Source organism: Anomalospiza imberbis, chromosome 1 (genome assembly GCF_031753505.1).
Source record: "Anomalospiza imberbis isolate Cuckoo-Finch-1a 21T00152 chromosome 1, ASM3175350v1, whole genome shotgun sequence".
Classification (NCBI taxonomy): domain Eukaryota; kingdom Metazoa; phylum Chordata; class Aves; order Passeriformes; family Viduidae; genus Anomalospiza; species Anomalospiza imberbis.
In genome coordinates, this window is record NC_089681.1 from 82,271,186 (window position 1) to 82,291,455 (window position 20,270).

The window sequence follows — 20,270 nt, forward strand, 5'->3', positions numbered from 1 at the left end:
GCTGATGTGTTTGTGACAGGGAAAGCAAGGACCCCAACTCGCACAGTGCCTCGGCCAGCACTGGTCACAGTCCTGCATTGTTAGCAAAAGTCAAAGGGGAAAGCAGATTTGTACTAACATGCCAGAGTGTGATATGGGACAATTGAGATATGGGCACATTTTTTGCTGCCCTCTGACATCTTCTGTCTTAGACAGTTGCCTACACTATCTCTTAGGTAGCAACAGCCCTGACAAGAAGTGCAGGAAAAAAGGGTCTCTAAAAGAAACTATAGCAATTATGAACAATTCAGAACTATAAACCTGGCTGTTGGTTTGGGTTTTTGGTTTTTGTTTTTCTGTGAAGGAAATGGGACCAGGATCCATATCTGTATCCTACTGCACTAAAAGAATTTATAATTAGTACTTTTCCTTGGAAATACATATGACATGGACTAAAAGGAATTATATCTTATGCTGCGGTTTTTGTGTACCTATATATATGTCTAATGTCTCTGCAGCCTGGTTTTGCTGGTTGTCTTGCACACCATGACTATTCCTGACAGCGTATAACCTTGCCATTTTGGTAGTGCATCCAAGGCAACCCTACTTCCACATGTGTAATATGCAACCACCTCAGGTATGTGTAGAAAGTCTAGCCAGCCTGGGCAATTGCAGAGCTGCTGTACATTTGAAGTTCAATTCTGCACTGCTGGAACAACACGGCTCCCACCAGGCTCCTGGTTTTAGAGCTACACACACTGACAGGGACATATGAACATAAACTCTGTGAAAGCAAAAATTAAGGGGCTCTGGGACCTGTGCTGTCTGAAGAGATATAGGAGCCCCCAAGTTCCAAATGAAACAGAGTGACACAGTCCTATTAAAAAATACCATCAGGGAGAGAGAGAAATATATTAGGATGTTTGTAGGTCATTGTTAATTAAAAAAGCATCTGATTATCATTAACATAAATTCTCACTGAAGGAAATGGGGCCTGCATTGCAGGAGACAAACTTGCTGAGTTAGCTTAAATTGCCTGGAGTACATGTACCATGTGATAGAACCAGTGAAGAAATTGAAAGCAAATTATAAATTTGCATGTAAGTGACTGATTCAGAAAACACTTACGCTGGAGTTGAACCTCAGTGTTTTGTTTAATTGCAATAAAGCACTATAGGTATGGTTTAAGCTAAAGCTGTAGGAGCAGTAAATTTGCTATAGCTGAAAATACCATCTCTCCATTTTCAAAAGCTAACATGTGAAAGAGAGCAATGCAAAAAGTCAGAAACTCCTGATATTTAAAAGTATAGCTCAAGTAAATAAAATCTTATCACCTACATTAAGTTGTGTCTCTCCACCTGCCAGACACTTCTGTGCCAAGCACTTTGATAGTTTGATTTATTAATTCCTTCCTACAGACTATTCCACCTTGTTAGAATTTGACTTGATCGTCTTCTTGCTCCACAATTCATTCTAGTTTGCTCTTGGATTGCCAGTGGCTATGCCAAGAATAGCCCTGTGACTGACAGAGCCTCCAAAGCACTTGGAAAATTCTATCTGAAACTCCACAATTTGGAGAGCTTTGGAAGTGAAATGTCTTTTGTTCTGTTTCCCTATTGTGTGGAAGAAATTCACTTGGAAGATCATCTGAGAGAAGGAAAAATACTAAATCAAGCAAGAAGAGCTGTAAATGCTACTCAGATCTTTAATTTACTTTCTGTGATACATATAGTGTTTACAGTGCTGTACAACTGGAGAAGATATATCTTGGTACGAATCTTCTGAATAATTTTGAATTTGTTTTTACCATGTCAACAGGCAGTTTAGCAGCTGGAGTTTTGGGATTAGTTTACAAGGTTACCTTATTAAGTAACATTATTGAGTACTCTGCATTTTCTTACTGTATCTCTATTTTATCTATTGTGGTTGTTGCTGTCTAACTGAGCAACTAGCAGACTACTAAAGTTTACCTTCAGAGTAAAAAGCATTGGAGGTAGGACTGCAAAAAGTGTAGTTTAAAAATACCTGTCTCAAGAAATGCAATTCAGTGATTCTGCAAAATTAGTTTATACTGTCAGAAAACAAAAACAGCTACCAAGATATATATGCACAGATGTATGAGATAACCACTAAGGTAACATATTATTTGTAATATCATTTGCAGATAGTAAACCTGTGGAAACCAACATCACTCTCTTGATTTTGTTGGAGCTAAAAAGATTTACATGAACCATATATTTGCCCCACCTCCCACAAATGTATTTATCAGAGTATCATATCCATCTTCTAAAGAAGTGTACTTGGATATCAGTTCCTGTGGAAAGTGCTGTATCATTAAACATTAATTAAACCATTTACATTATGATAAATTAATAGCTGATAGAGTTTATTAGAGTGATATCTCTTCTACAGATACTTTAAAAATAAATCCCTTCTTTCATTTATAAGTCATTGGGAAATTTTTTATCTTTAACTTTTAATTTTCTTTCCCAAAGGTCTTTCATTTTCAAGCAAATACAAATCCTACCTTCAAATGTGCATTGCTGTTTTGGACTGGGGACTGTTTCTGCATTTCTGAAACCATTTGAAAATGTCCAGACCGTCTTCTCTATAGTGTTGCTAAAAATGTCTGCTGAATTTGAAAGCAGGTTGAGCTCTCTAGAAACTCTTTCATTTTTATGATTTTTCAGCTGCCCTCTGACAATGACAACCAGTTAGGTGCTTCCTGAAAATGTTCTCTTTGCTCCTCTTAGATTTTTTCTCTAGCAGGTACCTTTCCTCTGCAGAAGGTGACTGGGATCTTCTCTTCAGCTCTTGGACCCAAAGAGGCTATGAAGGGTGAAACCATCTGTGCCACTGTCATTTTATCATGGTTTGTTTACCTTGAAACCATAAATTTGGGGTCCCTGGTAGTGAGGTAGCCAGATGTGTAAAGTGAAGTTGTTGTCCCCAGCAAACAGACCAGAGCTAGAATTATGGCCTAAGGGCATAATGTTTTTGACAGAACATCCCCTGGTGTGGGTAGAGTCCTAAAAATGCATTCAAGGTGCAGATTTATTGACCAGCAGTTCCTATTTTGAACCCTTTGGATATTAAATGCATGCTTCTCTTATTAAAAATATTGCTTCAAAGGAGAGATAATTCTGTGTGGTTAATACTCCTTCGTCTGACCATTGTGACTTGTCTTTAAAGGAACTTGCTCTTCAAACAGTTCTCTTTACTCATCTGGAAAACTCAGGGTCTTCTAACATATCCTAAAATTATAAAACTAGTCCCCTTCTAGATTTAAAGGAAGGTGGTTTTTATTTTTCATTCCCTGATGTCTTGATCCCTAACTTAAAGACCAAACCTACTTTGTTTTTTGTGCAGATATTCAATGATACTAAAATATGCATGTACAAAAAAGGCTCAGTTGTGTACAAGTTCTTTGGGGAAAATGTTTGTTGACATCAACAAGATTTTTTGCTTGAGTAAGGTCCACAGGATTTGGTCTGATAGGTGTCTTGAGGTTTTCTGCCTGAATTGTGCTGCGATGACAACTACTGTGACAGTAGTAGCAGACCAGACTTTGTTTTATCAATGCCTGTAAACCCAGCTCACACACAGCTACACTGGAAAGCCCATTTCTTACCCTGGGCAGGTGTAATTACATATGCAGAACAAAGTTTTAGTTGCCTTTAAGCATGTAAATTAGCCCCTTATGTGTCTGCTTGTTAACTTCTGCCTCTGAATCAGCTAACATGCACTGAATGCAGATTTTTACTATATTCCAGAGAAAATAATGTCTTCAAAGGAAAATAAAGATGAGGCATTTTGTTGACTTTGCTCTTATTCTATCTATTCTAGGAAAACTGAGGACATATTTCATTTATGAAAAGCTACTTCAACCAGCTTAACAATCAAGTTAGAGTCACCTCAAAAGTAACATATTGCCTTTGTCATTTTTCATATATTCCTATATTTTATGTACTGCACTGATATGGAGCTTTTCTTGGAGAGTTTAATTTTGAATCACTAAATAGTTGAACAGACTGTCACTGGAAAATGCTTTGGAACTTTTATGAGCATACTTTTATTGTAAATATTAATTTACAGTGGAGCTATTTCAGTACCAGAACCTAAAAAGCAGTGCCATGAAGATTCTTAGCTAAAATAATTTTTAGTTTGTGGGATTTATTTAGTAAAATGTTCAGCTGCAGATGGCAAATTTTAGTCTGAATTAATAAATATATAGGTCTACTGGTTTGCAGTATTATTTTAGCTTGTTGGCCTTTTCTGTGTATCCATAAAATCTTTGAAAACTTAAAGTTTTATCAGTGTCTTTTAGAACAAAACATAATTATGGTACAAAATTTGTTTTTCCTCACTCTGTCTGTTGGGATCCCAGTGCATTTCCAGCTAATATGCAAATTAGTGTTTTCCTGCTTAACTTGTCCTCCTTCTTGAAGACAGGAATAGCATGCCACAAGACCATAAAGGTTACTGGGGTGAAATGCGTTGCCCCGGTCCTGAATCACAGCTCTGGTCTGTGTTTGGGCTCTGCATATGCCAGTTAAGACTGTGCTCTGTGTTTCAAACCATTGCCTAAATTTGGCTTTAGGGAGAAAAACAGGTCTGCGCCTGGAGCCAGCCCAACCCTGCATCTCTGCTGACTGCAATGGGACCTGAGAATTCTGCCTCTCCCTGTGCCCTGCCCATCCCCGAGGTGATGGAGATGGATGAGCCCATCCACTGCCCTGTTTATAGGGGTGAGCTCCAGCCCCGAGGCAACAACCCGTGCCTTTGTCTTTCTTCACTGGAAACTTCCCCTTTTGATTAGTCTTGAGCTGGTAACTGAAATTTATTAGCCTAAACTGGGCTGGAACTGATGAGATTTAAGGTGATATATAGAAGAAATGCCGAGCTGGAGAAAACAGATGAAAAATTGAAATGATAAAGTTATATTGGGAGCTTGTTGAGGTAATTGAAAAGCCTTGTTATGTTGTATTGTGATGGGTTCAAATAAAATATAGGTGCAATTTGTCTAGATCATGCCTGCAGCACACTACAAAATAGATTCCTCTCCTCTAGAGTTAGGGATGTGTTCAATTTTTGCCTGTCAGTGGGCATTCTGAAGGGGTGAGATGAGACTAAAACTTCTCTTAAGTGATGTAGTTGACAACTCGGCATTTCTCCCACCACACTGCTTGCAGGAGGTCAGGGAGTGTTCTTCAAAACGCCCAGAGGCATTTCTGCAAAGACGTCCAGCACACCCATTTTTGTCCCCCAGCAATCTCCCATGCTCTGTTCCCTTCCCAGAGAAAACTGATTAGCTCTGGTGCATTTCTGAAGCTCAATGCAGTACCTTCTGCAGACCCAAGGGTAGTCTGCTTTCTATCAGACCACTTCTAGCACAGCCACCCTGTGGCTGAAAATTGCTTTCCATACCCTTCCTCAACACCTGTAGGCTCCAATTTGATTATTGCAGGTGGTCAGGGGGAGATTTTGTCTAAATGTATTCCCGGTAGTAGTGAAAACAAGTCAGATGCTATTAATAATGCAGAGGCATAACCAGGTTCTTAGACAGGTATTTTATAATTACATAAGCAACACCATTGTAACAGTCATGGTGATCTAGGATTGCAACAGCAGCTAAGTTTGCCTGGAGAAATAGCATCTTTATTTAGCCAGTTTGAGCACCTAGGGAAAAAAAAAACAAACTCTTTTTTACTCTGTGAAGGGCTTGTGTTTCTGATCCATCTTTTCATTCTAATCAGTTGGTCTAATAAAAAATATTACCTGTGTCTACAAACCTTGCCTTGCAAGTACATCTGACTTGAATCAATAAATAGATCTTCTTTGCACAATATATAATCATATGATAATTCGGTGTCAGAGAGTTTGTCAGTAGTGACATATAAGCTGCACACAAAATCTTTTAAAATATAACCATATTAAATGTATTTTGAAAAATACTTTCTGTTTGAAAAAAAGAGTAATTTCATTCCTCTGAATGGAACCTGTAATGTGCTTGTGCAGTGGAATTCATCTTTCTCTGTCAATGTAGTATCTTTCTTTCTCCATAATGCCCTTCATTCTCTGCTTTGTGCTAAGGATATGTATTGACTTTGCAGAATTGCTGTAGCAAGCTGTAAATGATATATTCAAAGAAAAATCCCTGCTCAGTTCCCATAGAGAGAACACGAACAGTGCTGGGCAATCAGAGTTATGCTGCATTTTGTATTGTCACATCCAGTGCAAGCAGGAAAAGCAGCCCAAGCACAGACGTCACTGACTGAAGTTCTGACAATGGAAGCCTGTTCCTTTTTCTATTTATATAGAGACATCTGAAGCGTTTTTCCTTCTTCATTTTATTTATTTTCTATTAGCCCCTGTCATCATGCATGGCAAGAAGACGATCCTTGATTACCTACAGTTCTTTCACTGCAGACAAGGGTATAGCCAGCAATTTGACAATTGCTTGTTTACCAATCAGCATCCTACCTGTGATTGTCCATAGTACACACTTCATATCCTGTGGTACAGGTACCACAGCAGATAATTCACTCCTTTTGCCTAAGTGGTGCAGTTAGAGATATTCAGAATTGGTTTAGTAAATGCCTGGAAGAGCAGAAAATCTGCTCATCAGCATTCCATTAGAAATGTTGTGGGAGAAAAATTGTTAAGAGCGGGTAGAGTTCTAATAATACAGTTGTGTGTATTTTTCCTTTGTTTTCATTTGGAAATTCCACATGCCGTGATAAAAATAAGCAAAATGAATTGGGTGCACTCAGGGAGAGGCCAAGATGACATGGCAGCTCCTTGGCAGCTCCCTCTGAGGCTTTCAGCCATGCAAGTCCCCTGGTGCCCTTCATCTGAGGTGACATTTTTAGATGTGAGTAGGCCTCGGTAAACTTTCTTGCTTCTGTCTTGAAACCAAATCAGGTTTCAAACTAAATTAATAAAATCCAGAGCTGTAAAGCTGACCCCTGCTCTTGGGATTCCCTGCCACTGCTGTGGAGTTTTAAAGACTTGTGTGAAGGAAAAGCTGATGCATCTCTCAGTAGGAGAAAAAGAGAGTATTTTCCTCAGTGACTTCAGACCACAAATTACTTTTCTGAAGACACTGATGGAGCAGACCATGCTCATGGTCTTTTTAGCAGAAATAGAAGTCCATATTCTAATCTAATCTATTCCTTATGGACAGCCATTGGGAGAGAAGATGCTGAATCCTACAGACCTTCCAAGTAACAACAGACCTCTCCCTGAGTGCACCCATTTTCATTTTCACAAAACTAAAATTATAAACTGATAATTAAGTTTAAGGAGAGGTGCCAGACACAAAGAGCTTATTTTAAAGAGCAGGAGAAAGCCCAAAACAAGGCTATACTTTGAGACAGCCACCAGATTTGAATATATGCTTGAATACAGTTTTCTTTAATTAATACAGAAGAAAAGGCGACTAAGAAGAAAGCTGTGTCAGATTGGCCTTCCCCACCCTACATAAGCAATGGAGCAGATAAATCACTATGTTAAGTGATTGAGTAAGGCAAAACAAGAAAAGAAGCAGAGAAAAGAGGGAGGGGATCCCTCTTTTCTGAGGAAGGAAAACATTGAAAAGTTTTTCTGACAGTGGTAAGCTCAGATAACCCCTTGAGAAGGATTAAAATCAGGCCTTACTCCCAAGGGGAGGGGAGGCCTGAGGGACCCATCGCTGGTTCCTTAGAAGAAAAGGAGAGTGAAGGCCAAAACAAAAGCATGTGATGGAGAAAGTCATGTCTTGGAGCCTGCTGGATGAGAGGTTCTGGGGTAAATCTGTATACATGTGGCAGAACAGGTACAGCCATATGTACCTGTCTTTGTGTCCTGTGCTGAAGTCTTATTAAGTTCTCCACTGGATTTTGGGTGCATACATGCTTTTTGAACAGGCTGTACAGCATTCAGGAGTTTGACCATTGTAGCACGTAGCAGTCTGGGCTTTCTTGCCTGAAAGTACAGCTGATATTCTTCCCTGTGGACATGACAACTTGAAAGCTATTCCTATTACTGGTTTAGTAACATTTTACAGAGATGGATGTGACTTTATGACCGCACATATTCATTTCACCATTCTTGTTATAGATGCACTGTCTTGCTATGTCACTTCTTCAGCAATGTGCAATATTGTTTTATTGCTTTGGAAACTTACTGCTTTTGGGTTGTGGATTCATTTTATTGTTTGGTATTTGGAATCCTTTTTTAGTTAATATTCACTTTTTTGCCTTCTCAAATAAATTCTATAGTGCCCTTAACAATTGTATTTTAAGAAGCCGTGATTTATTGCACAATACAAACCAATACAGTTTAGGTCACGATTAACTACAGAAGCAAATCAATGGTTAAATAAATACCCAGTATTCTAAAAAGTCACAGAGGTGCTACAAAAATTCCATCATATCAATTTCTCTGACACCTCTTGGGGCAAATATACCACTCTAGTATTTGTAAAGAGTGAGTGTTTCTTGTTAGCCACCTCTAAAGTGACACGACCCATATTCCACACCTGCAAAATCCAAACCCTCTTCTCTTGTCAGAAGAATAATGAACTGAGCTGGATAAAGTGAGGCAGGGGTATAAGAAAGAAACATAAAAGCTGTTGTATGACATGCAATAACATAAAAGTGGAAGATAGTTGTTTTCTTGCTTTCTCCTCTCTTGCTCCTTCACCTCTGTCATTTAGGTAACTTGTAACTCATGTCTTGTTTCAGTCCTGCATGACAGAAAGCTATATGAACACATAAGCAATATCCATATATAATGCTTCATCTTCAAAGTCTTCGTTGTAGGAGAACAGTAAATACCTTGCAGCATACAAAATTCTCTTGTTCAAACAGCGATAGCAAAATGTTTCTTTCATCTCTCAGAAAGCCTCTAAATTTTAAAACAACTCAGCATGCTGCATTTTCTAGTATTTTTTTTTTTTACTCTGTATGATTTTAGAATTATGTATAATATGGTGGCAGGGATAACTTCAAGTATTGGAGATGAAAGATTCACTTCTTTCATGTAAGGACACTTAATCACAACTGTGCTTAATAAATGCTCTAGATTCAACAACTGATTTTTATTGTTCATGTAAGGTTTAATTTGATTCCATTTTCTTAATTGAAAATTATAATTTTATTTCATATTTTTGAGGAAGGAGGTGAGACACTTCTTCATCCACCTGTTCTGTATGTGCATTTTGCGTATGAATGTTTGAAACCTTCTCTCATTTTTCTTGAAAAAGCCTGGTGGTTGAAAACATGCAATGCTGTGACAGGTGAGTTGATGAACCCACTCTTTCCCACATTCTTTCAACTCCAATTTCAGAGGCACAGGAAAGCACTCTTCAGATTGCATGATTCAGCTGTGTACTGGGAGGGGAGCATGAGACAGTGAAAATATAAGTTCCTCCTATTTTACTGTGTAGCACAGGTCTCAGAAAAGATAAGTCACAGGCACATTACTGAAACATGTCCCTGTGAAAGAAGACAACACAGAAGGCAGAATTTAAAGTGTGTAGCTACATCTGCTTTAGTAAATACAATGTTTGGATAACCCATTTGGCTGTGTATGTGAAACTGAGAAGTTAATTTATTAAATGCATGGATTTGTTCTAGTGCTTACTCTGTATATCATAGAATTCTCTTGTGTTTTCTGTGTCATTTAGGAGCGCTGCATTATGTACTACATAGTAATCCTAAATTATAAACTTAAACAATAGACAGTACTGCATTTTCTTTTCATGGTACTGTAGTACAGGCAATAATCAAAGGACATCCATTAGAGTTGCCATTCTGTTAAAGCTGTCATATGTATTTTATTCTGACTTTTTTCCTCCTAATGCAGTCCAGCTTCAGGGAAGAAAAACAAACTCACAGACTACACTCAAACTGAAATGCAAACTTTTCAAGTGGCATCTATTTAGCCTTTAAGATTGCAATCAGACTTATTCCAAGTATACCATGTTGAAGCAGAGGAACAAGGATGTGTGCATATACTACAAGAAGTGCATTGATTCAGTAACCAGCTCAATTCTAGCGAGAGGTCATTGCTCTTGCCATCATACTCGAAGTAGTAATGGTGTTCTGATACTTTTCCAGAAGTTATTACAAGCATTCTGTTCTAGTATTAGGGAAAAGTGGTACCGAGGGGTCTGTTTTGCCTTATTTTTTTCAGAAGTGTGCCGTGTCTCTGTGGCTGACCAGTAATGCTGACAAAGGCCATTCCGGCCTCCTCCAACTGCTACATCAAAAATGTTCCATCAGCCTGAGGATGAGCTCGAAGATGAACATTAAATAGAGGAAACTGGGAGAACATTGTATGGCTTCGCAACACACCCAAGTATTCATTTATCATAGCTGCAATTCATCATTTGTTTTGGGCACTTTGCCAGCACTCAAACTTCCAGCAACTCCTCTCCAGAGATCTGACTGCCCTTTTTCTTCTGTAACGCTGAAATGACTATGTTACAATCAATATGAAAAATTCAGGGCCAGAAAACCAGCCAGTGAGACAGTAGTTCTGCAAATAATCATTAGTGCAAATCTGGAGAGAAAAAAAGAAAACAAAAAAAAACCCACCCAAAACAAATCTTGACTGTATAATCTGAATCCTCATCTCCAGATCTAATTGTTGAGGGACTGGCAGCGTCCCAGGTAATCGATAATGAGATTTAGAGTCTCCTACTGCCACTCACCGGCTTGGCCACAGACTGATGGGGCAGAGCCCTGCTTAGTGGAGTTGCTTGAGATTTACCAATTTAACTGAGACAGGGAATGGGCTGTGTGCTGGCAGCAAAAAGGAGTTATTGCTACAGGGAGCTATTAGAAAGGCAATAACCTCCTCACACCCAAGTGGACAAGTTTCCCTCTCTTTTTCATACATACAAATCATCAAAGTTGGTGCAAGTTTGCTGCCTTCCCATTCTGTGCAGAAAGATGAAGACTAGCACAGGAATGGTGGATAAATACCTGTCCTCCTGGTTGCTTCAGGTCAAGATCTAGACGAATTAGTTGGCAGAAAGGATGTTTTGTCCTGCTGCTGCCTTTGCAGTTGTTGTTCTGTGGATGGGGAGTATTTCAGCAAGCCTAGCAGCTTTTATGAACACTAAAATGTTCTTTAAAGGTGGATGTAAAACCCCTTTATTATTTGGTTGTTTTTCCAAAGTCTTACACAAACCCTCCAGGAAACTCTACTGTTTGCCCTCAGAAAAGTAGCTCTGGCATTAGTCTCAGCATGTTTATTAACTAAAATTGAGCCTTCCAAAGGAATTCAGCTTTCATCTCCGTACCCTTTCAGTTAAATAAAGGATCGCTTCGACTCTCCGGTGTGACTTTTGGTCTACCTCAGCAGCCAATGTGGGGCGATTTGGAATCCTTCCGAGATGTAACCATCTCTGCGGGGTGGACACTCGGGGTTGCTCTCCCATAGCCGGGGGCTGCGTGGAGCCCGGGGGCCGCAGCTGGGGCGGGGGGTTCCCCGGGCAGGAGGGCGGGGGGCGGCGCAGGAGGGCGCAGCTCCGCGGCACCAATCGCCTCCCGCAGGTCCCCGCGGCAGCGTTAGACACGCCGCGATATCCACGGGCAGCAGAGCCACAGGCAGCGGCGGCCACTTCCCGCGGGCAGCTCCGGGGAGCGGGGCGGCCGCGGGGCTCCTTCCTCCTCCTCCGCCTCCTCCTCCTCCTCCGCCTGCGGCCCCGCGCAGCCCCCCCAGCCCGAGCGTGTCTCCGCAGCCGGAGACAGGAGCGAGCGGCAGCTCCCTCCGCGGCAGCGGAACGGGGGGCGCGGGGATGTGAGGGGCGCACCCGGCGGAGGAGGGAAGTCCCATCGCCAGGAAGGCAGTCGGGAGCTCCTCCACACTGCAAGGTAACCCGACCTCTCCTTCGCGGACTTTTTCTTCTGCTTTTTTCCTTTTCCCCCTCTTTCTCCCTCTCCTTTTTCTTTTCTCTCATTTTCTTTATTCTTGTTCCCTTTATTTCTTTCTTATTTTTCCCCTTTCCTTTTTTTCTTTTTTTTTTCTTTCTCTCTTCTCCTTTACTTTTTCTTCCTTCTCCTCCTTGGGATTTTAGTATTCTTTTAATCTTAGTTGCTCCTCCTGTTATTTTTTTTTCTTCTTTCCCCGACCCCCTGGCTGTCCAGCCGCAGTTAGAGGGCGAGGAGGCGGTGGGGAACGAAGCGAGCCCACACCGGGTCGCTCTGGAGTTTGGCTGGGACAAGCTTTCCCCGCTCCGCAGGTGCTCCGCCGCGGCGGCAGGAGCGGGCAGAGCCGGGCAGCGCAAGGCGGAGCGGGGCTCGCAGCGTCCCGGCGGCGCGGCTGCCCGTCGGGAGAGGGGAGCAGGTCGGAGAGACGGAGAGCGGGCAAAAAGAGCCGTCTGGGGCATGGAGCGGCTCCCTCCAACTTTCCCGGGCCGGGCAGCCTCCTCCGAGATTTCGGCAGAACGAGAAAAAACTATGGGAGAAGGTGTGCGTGTGTGGATGTGTGTGGATGCTGTACAGCCGGAGCTGCAAATTATCCGCCCCCTCCGCCTCTCGCCCCCTCGCCGGGGCTCCCGAGGAAGAAGGGCCCCCCTGTCCGGGAGGCTCCGGGGGTGTTCGGTGGCTCCGGGGCTCGGCGGGCGCCGCGGGAGCGGCGCGGAGGGGGTGCGGGGGGACACAAATGGTAAAAGATACGGAAGGAAGAGACCCAGTGGCTGGGACATAAATCAGGCGGAATATATGGGGAGTTGATGAGAATAGGTCTTTTCACCCTTAAAAAAAAAATAGCCACTTTGGAAGAGAAAAAGGAGGCTGATTATTGGCATCCAGCTCTGAAACCCGGGCAGCTGATGCTGAAGGGAGCCAAAGGGAGCAGTTCTTCTTGGTTTAAAAACAGCAAGACAGTCTCTGCCAAAGATTGCTGTAAACACTGAATAAAGATTTCATTGTGGCTTGGTGTGACTGGAATAATTAGGCAGTTAATTGTTCATTCTGATCTTAAAGTGCAGTAATCAGTAATGCACAGTAGGAAAAATACAGGGGAAAGGGAGGGAAAATAGCAATAGGAAAATGACAGGAAAATGCATCACTTTTTCCTCTTCTGTAGTTGTTGGGTTTTTTTGGGGTTTTTTGGGGTTTTTTTTTGGTTTTTTTTTTTTTTTTTTTACGTGGGTTGCTTTTTTTCTCTGTGTGTGTGTGTGTGAGAGAGAGAGACACTGGGAGCACGTGGGTCCCAGTCTAGATAGAGAGCACCTTTGTAAAGCTGGGGTGTAATTGTGCTTTTGCTGCCACTGTGTCAATACAATTTTGGGCTGGACAAAATCAAATTATGAGACTTAAAGAAATCCTGTTTTATGGAAATGAAATCTGAAGATGCCTGGAGAATGAACATCTTAACTAGATTGACTAATACCAATTAATGCATTTTACTTATGTGTGCACTTTATTGCCAACTCAGCAGGGATGAAAGCTAATGGTGCCAGCTTTTGTGCTGCTCTAAGACATTTCTCAAGCAGTCACACAAGGCTTTAATGGTAAACTGTTTCGAATTTTTAACACTGTGATTGTGTCCCTGTTCAGCTCAAGTTCCTTGCAGCAGTGATTCTTTCATGGTAATCTAATGAAATGATCTCTTGTTACACTGTGTTAGCTATTCCCTGTGACACTGCAGGAAGATACAACCTGTGAGTGTTTGTACTGGAGGTGGTGATAAGTTGTTGAGCAAGATGCACTTATAAGCAACAGAATATGACTTACTGATATTAACTGGAAGATGGCACCCTAGGCAAAAGGTGTTTTGCTTTCCTATATGTCATGTTTTTCCATATATATATATATATATATATATATATGTATGTATGTATATGTATGTATATATATATGTATATATATATATATATATATACACATTTGTGCTAAAGAAGGAGAATAGTGAATTAATCATTAGAAAGGATGGGAGGATGTTGTGTTTAAAAAGAAAAAGAAAAAACAACTTTGAAAGCAGCCCATAGTCATTTAACCAATTTTGAACGATTTCTAAAAGTCTAATAGTAAAGGAAGCAGACTTATCATGTGTATAACTTCCTTGACCTTACAACAGTTACATGAAAGACTCATTTGGCTTGGAGATATCTATATAGCCTCCACATCCATCATAAAGAAATAAATAAACATTCTGTAACTGGGCAAGGTTTTAAAAGAAATTCAGTTAAGTATAATTTCTGTCACTGCACATGCAAAAAACTAAGAGCTATCCATCATGGGAAAAAACAGAAGGAGAGAGCTTTAATTCAGTTCTGAAAAGTAAAGCAGTTTGTTATATTTTGTTGGAGCTGTGTTTGCTGAAGGTTTTGACCTGCACTTTCTGAGACTTTTGTGGAAAGACAAGAGGCAAAAACAAGAGGCATGTTGTCCATCTAAAAGTACAAAACTAATATAAAACACTGCAGTCTTCTCTCAGGTCATAGGGTTTAGAAGAGCAAGAACAGAATGATGGCTCCAGAATGGCAAAAACATCTCGTAACAACTGGGTATGTAAGGGCCAATGTTAAGATCCACTTTACAAGCATTTTTATTAAGCTGTTGAATGTGCTCTGTCCTACTACAGTGATACTCAATACTCAGTCTGTGCAGAGTATTCCTGATTTAACAGCAACCTGTATTGAAAGAATGTCTTCAAGACATTTACCTATTGCTACAGTCTAGAGAGGGCTGCTGTTAACTTTATTTGCACCTATGTAATCTGAGAAATCTAGGGATGTTCCACTTTCTTACAAAAATCCAAAAAGTGTGGTGACAAGTGGTCACATTAGAGACTGCTCAAGTTTCTGATTATAATGTTTTGTCAAAGAGTGTTTCAAAAAAATTGTATGGGGTACTCCTTGCACAAATACCATGTTAAAGTCTGAACCATTAAGAAGATTGATAATTTGTTTTTTGGAAGTGCAAGTGGCTCCTCATTTCTATAATAAAATGCATTGAAAACACACTTTGGTCATCACAGTGAGTCTGGTAAGGGGTTTTTCTTGAATTGATATAATATGTAGCAAAATACACAGAGGATTACACACTTTTATTCAAGGAAAATGTTTTCCATCAAATTGTAGCTAGAATGCTGGATACTATCATACCTATCATTAATACTAGCTTATACTGTTTGAAATGCATAGTACATCTTCATAATAAAATTGCATTGTCACAGACATAATTGTTATTCATAACAAGTAGTCTCACAAACAGATTCCATCCCTTTAAGTATTGAGTCTCAGTCAGGCCAATTATGACTAAATTACTGCGTGTTCTCTCCTGTATCAACTAATTAAAGGGTAATTAATAAAATTATAATTTCATTCCATGGCAATGTCTACATCTGGTTGTCATAGCAAAGATTGTTTGACATATGGTTAAATGGTCAGATACTACATTGTATGAATGCAACATTTGCACAGAACACCTGGCAAGCCAGAGGAATTTAACCCTTAAGACATCAATTTCAAGACTCTGTGTCAATGTGTTATTACAGTGGTTTGGTTATTCTCTCCACCTAGTCTTCTTACGCCTTTATGAAAATTTAGTGCTCCAAGTTAATTTAAGTAACTCTGTTGGGCGGGCGAAGAGTGGGTAGACAACTTGGGATATTAGATTAGAAATAAAAGATAAAATAGTACTGACTTTTCTGTGGGAACTGAAATGGGTGGTTCTAAATTAACTTCTGAGAGCAGACACTCCATTGGTTCATATTACTGGGAGCGTCCCCTTTTCAGAAAATCAGGCTGAAATTAGCATGGCGACAAAATTATCTTTTTTTTTTCCTTAGATACAGTCGTATGCTAGGTGTAAGACTGTGATTGTGGTCACAACAGCATGAAACAGTCTGCATTGCAGCCTTCCTTCATTGTACCTGTCATATATAGATAAACTAAAACTTACCTCCTCAAGGAGAGTAACCATAAAATTCACACATGCTAAAGAAATTAAACAATCTTTTATCAAGTCAACAGATTATATGAATAAATGTTTCTCCTGAAGGTAGCTGCTGTACAAAATAACATATGCACGTACTCTGAAATATCAGTGGTTGAAATTCTCAGGGCAGCCCATACATAGGATTTTATACGTACCTTAAAGGAATCTATATTAGGCCTCTTCATTGCCTTGAAAAATTTCAACCACTGCTTTTTCAAAGTGTTCAACAGACTGTCTGTCTCTCCTTTAAAACATAAGCTCTAAGTAGTGATATTTTAATGTTAACTAAATGACAATTTCTTATCTATACTGGGTCAAGCTGAATCCCTCATAAAACTAAAAACAAGAAGCAACAGGCATAATGTTTTCCTTCTTTTTAGAACAAAAAAAAATGCTTAAAAAGGGGAAAATAACTAGTGCTTTTTCCCAAATAGAGCAAAGTAAAAAGGATGTAGTAAACTGCAGGAAGACATGAAAGTCTGTCTTTTCCCATGCAAACGATCCTCAATGAACAGTTCCCCCAGTGAATAGTTGGGGTCTCTCATCACCTCGTATGGTCAGGTGCAGAGCGTGGACAGTGGTGCTTATAAAGCGCTGTTTGTCCGTCTCTCTGAGAGCCTGAGTCCTGCTCCTTGAGAATTTCCAAGCGTACAGATCCACCTCATTTTCATTCTACTCATGCAACTCATTAACACCTGGAAAATCTTTTATAGCATTTAACTGCATCAGATGCACGGTCCGGCACATGTTTTCTTAATAGGGCTTTCACTGTGGTATTGTCAAAGAGCCCTTATGTCACAGCTGAGAACATGAATCTGTCATGTCAGTGCTGTACCTTGGGGTAGACAGTAATAGTGCATGAGTGTGTTTTATGGAGGAGCTGAACATTTCCATATACTGTGTTAGCAGGGAAGAATGTGAAGCTTGTTCTGCTAAATAAAGATTCAGACTGGTGCTAGTAGAGTACTTTGTACCATTTAAACACTGCTGCCTCTAAGGCATTGCACTTAAGGAAAGGGAAGTTTGATGCAAGCAAGACACATCCTAGTATTTTAGTGGTGTAATGCTGCTAGTTAATGATATGTCATCATTTACATTTCAGTAGGAAAAAAATTGCCAGAGGTTTCCAATTCAGCAGAAACAACCAGAAGTTGATATGAAAGTCCTTACCCTGGGAATATTTGTTTTTAAAACAAGTTTGATTTAAACATATTTGGCAATATAAGAAGAGGAAGAGAAGTAAATGTTTTCTAATTCCGTATGTTTTTTGTGCCCATTAGATCACTGTAAAACCCAGCTTTAAATAGATTACTTTGTAGCTCTGTAACCAGAATGTCTTGGGTAATTAAAAAAATGATAGAACTGTGAAAACTTGACAGCAACGCATGTATAAGACCTACTTTTTCAGAGGAATTTTTAACATAGTTACATACATTTCATCTGAAAGCTAAACACTTAAAATTCACCAGCTAAAACTAGCAAGCATGTCTTGATGGCATTCCAAAAGATAGATCCCACATTTGAAAAGTGTTTGCAGACTTGAGAAACCGTAACTGTTGTGAAGGAGTTGATTCGGGTCCTCATTTACAGAATGAATGGATGAAAGGAGCATTTCATGCAGTCACAGGCAGTTCCAACTTTTAAACTACTTGTTTTGCTTTGAAAATCATAATTCATATGTTAAGAAATAAATTCAAGGTATACTACTAAATGCATTCTGTACGTTAAAAGTGTTTGACTGTGACGATTTTTGTAATGGGTCTTCAAAAACTTGGGCATTCAGGGATTGATACCCCAATCTACAACCCGCCCAAGCTTAAGCTGGAACCAAGTGAAACACAGAGGTATTTGGGTAATAGGGCTGCCTTCTGAATTTCCCTCTTGGTTTTCTCCTTTTTACCATCTGTGTCATCTTCTGTTTTTTCTAGCAGTGACAGCATTGGGATGCTCTTGTGCGCCCATGCCATTAATTCATGTGCTCACCAAAGAGGGAAGGAATACTGCTGGCTAGGGCTGCCGTGGGGCCCCTGGGGAAAACATGTGGATCAGTTTCCCAGTAAGGCCTTTTTGTAAATTATGTTACTTTTTTCAGAAGGACTGATGCCCTTCCTGCTTCTGTGCAGATGCCCAATGGAACAAGCACTCACTGAAAGGTGTAGGGTTTGCCCTGTTGGGTTATGCAGTGCCTGACAGCACAGCCCAAGAGGTGCTAAGAGTTTTCAGAAAGGGAGCACACCAGGGCTGAGTTCTTCTGCATGATTCCTTTTAGCAAATCAAAGGTAAAAAATGAGTCTGTATAATTGGAGTGTGTTAACCCTGGCTGGATCCCCATGCCCACCAAAGCCACTCTATCCCTTCCCTCAGCTGAGCAGGAGAGACAAAATACAGAGAGAATACAGGTCAAGTTGAGGACAGGGGATTACTCACCAGTCACTGTTACCAGCAAAACAGACTCATCTTGGGGAAATCAATTTAATTTATTGCACAGCTGTTCTCCCCAGACTCTACTTCATTCGAAATTTCTCTGCCTCTCTGTAGAACGGGGGGACAGGGAATTGGGGCTGCAGTCAGTTCATCATACATTGTCACTGCTTCTCCTTCCTCATGGGAAGGACTCCCAGCACTCTTCTCCTGCTCCAGCATGGAGTCCCTCCCACAGGACTCAGTTCTCCACAAATTCCTCCAATGCAGGTCCTTCCCATGGGCTGTAGTTCTTCATGAAGTGCTCCAGCGTGAATCCCCTGCAGGACTGATCACAAATCCTGGCAGCATAGGTTACCTTCACCATGGGCTCTCTACACACATCCACGGGTCCTGCCAGGAGCCTGCTACAGCATGAGCTTCCCATGGGGGTCACAGCCATCTTTGGGCATCCACTTGCTTAGATTTTGGGTCCTCCAGGGGCTGCAGGGTCACAGCTGCCTCACTGTGGTCTTCTCCAGGGGCTGCAGGGAAATCTCTGCTCCAGTGCCTGGAGCACCTCCTTCCCTTCCTTCTTCACAGACGTTGGTGTCTGCAGAGCTACTTCTCTCACATGTCCTCACTCTCCTCTCCGACTGCTGTTGTGCAAGGGTTTTTTCTCCCCTTCTTAAATAAGTTATCCTGGAGGTGGTGCCATCGTTGCTGATGGGCTCAGCCTTGGCCAGCACTGGGTCCATCCTGGAGCCAGTGGACATTGGCTGTAATGGACATGGGGGAAGCTTCTGGCAGCTCTCACATAAACACCCCTGTAGCCCCCCCACCAGCAAAACCTTGTCACTCAAATCTAATACAGTAATTAACCTTTGTATATGCCTAGGTATTGTGAGACACAGTTGAGAGCCCTTGCAATATGTTACTTTGTTACTGCAAAGAAAGTTAAGGATTGACGGAAAGGCTTAACTATAAATTTTCTTGCCTGTATGAGTTTAATTTAGAATTGCAATCACGATGTAACATAAATTAAAATAGCAGTAGTAGATCACTAGTTGGCAAATCTCTTAAGAATAATGTAGGTACTTCACTAGATTATGGAGTACCTTCTATGTGGTTAGCCCATTGCTGAAATTAGTCTATTTTTTAAATTTTAAGTTACTTTTGAAGAGGAAAGACAGGCTTTAAGAGGTGAAGTTATGGTGGCCCTCTCTGTGATCTAGAAGACTGACTTCTGGAAAGGGGAGCTCCTTAATGAAAAGAAGCATTTCCCTTCAAATAAAATTTGAAGTTTTGCCCCAAGCATCCTCCAATCCATGCATAATCTGGAGGACATTAACCATTAAAGTAAATATTATGTATTACTTGACCTGCAGGTGTAATATATTAAGGCTTCAGAGCAAAAACGTGTTTTTAAGGAAGAGAGTGGAGAAATAAAGAGGAAATCTGCAGGCCTCCTGAAGGACCTATGAAGGACAGAAAACTGCTGTCCCAGAAAGGGAAGTATGGAAGACTCTGTATCAGTGGTTCCTGAGTGTTTTAATTGGACATCCAGTTTCTTTCAATGTCAAAGGAGGGCTGCATGCAGCCAACAACTACCATACCTCCTGAGAGGGGCTGCTGCTCTGTCTCCTTCAGAAAGTGATATGGAAAAGGACAGTCTCCATGCAAAGAATGCATGAGGAGTGAGCACAAGTTGGTAAATTTATTCTAATAGCAAGGTTAAACACCATCTTTTCTGGGCACCGCATGGACACCCAGAGGAGATCCTGTCGAATGGCTAGTGCACGTCCTTGATAATGACAAGGGGAAGGGCTGCCAGGCCTGTTGAAAAGGCAGCAGTCAGCTATTGACATTATGAGACTGGCTCTGTGGCCCACAGCCCTGTACACCTTCTGTCTTGGAGACGCTCCTCAGGAGGAAGGGCCACAAGGAGCA

At 40.9% G+C, this 20,270-nt stretch overlaps 1 protein-coding gene across 1 annotated transcript in view; it reads left to right on the forward strand.

Moving 5' to 3' along the window:
- Positions 1-11,703: 11,703 nt before the first annotated feature.
- Positions 11,704-20,270, forward strand: part of CDH20 (cadherin 20) — a 119,199-nt gene continuing 110,632 nt past the window's right edge. Inside the window, exon 1 of the mRNA XM_068197509.1 lies at positions 11,704-11,846. The gene's annotated coding sequence lies outside the window, so the exon portion shown is untranslated. The remainder of the gene's footprint in view (positions 11,847-20,270) is intronic.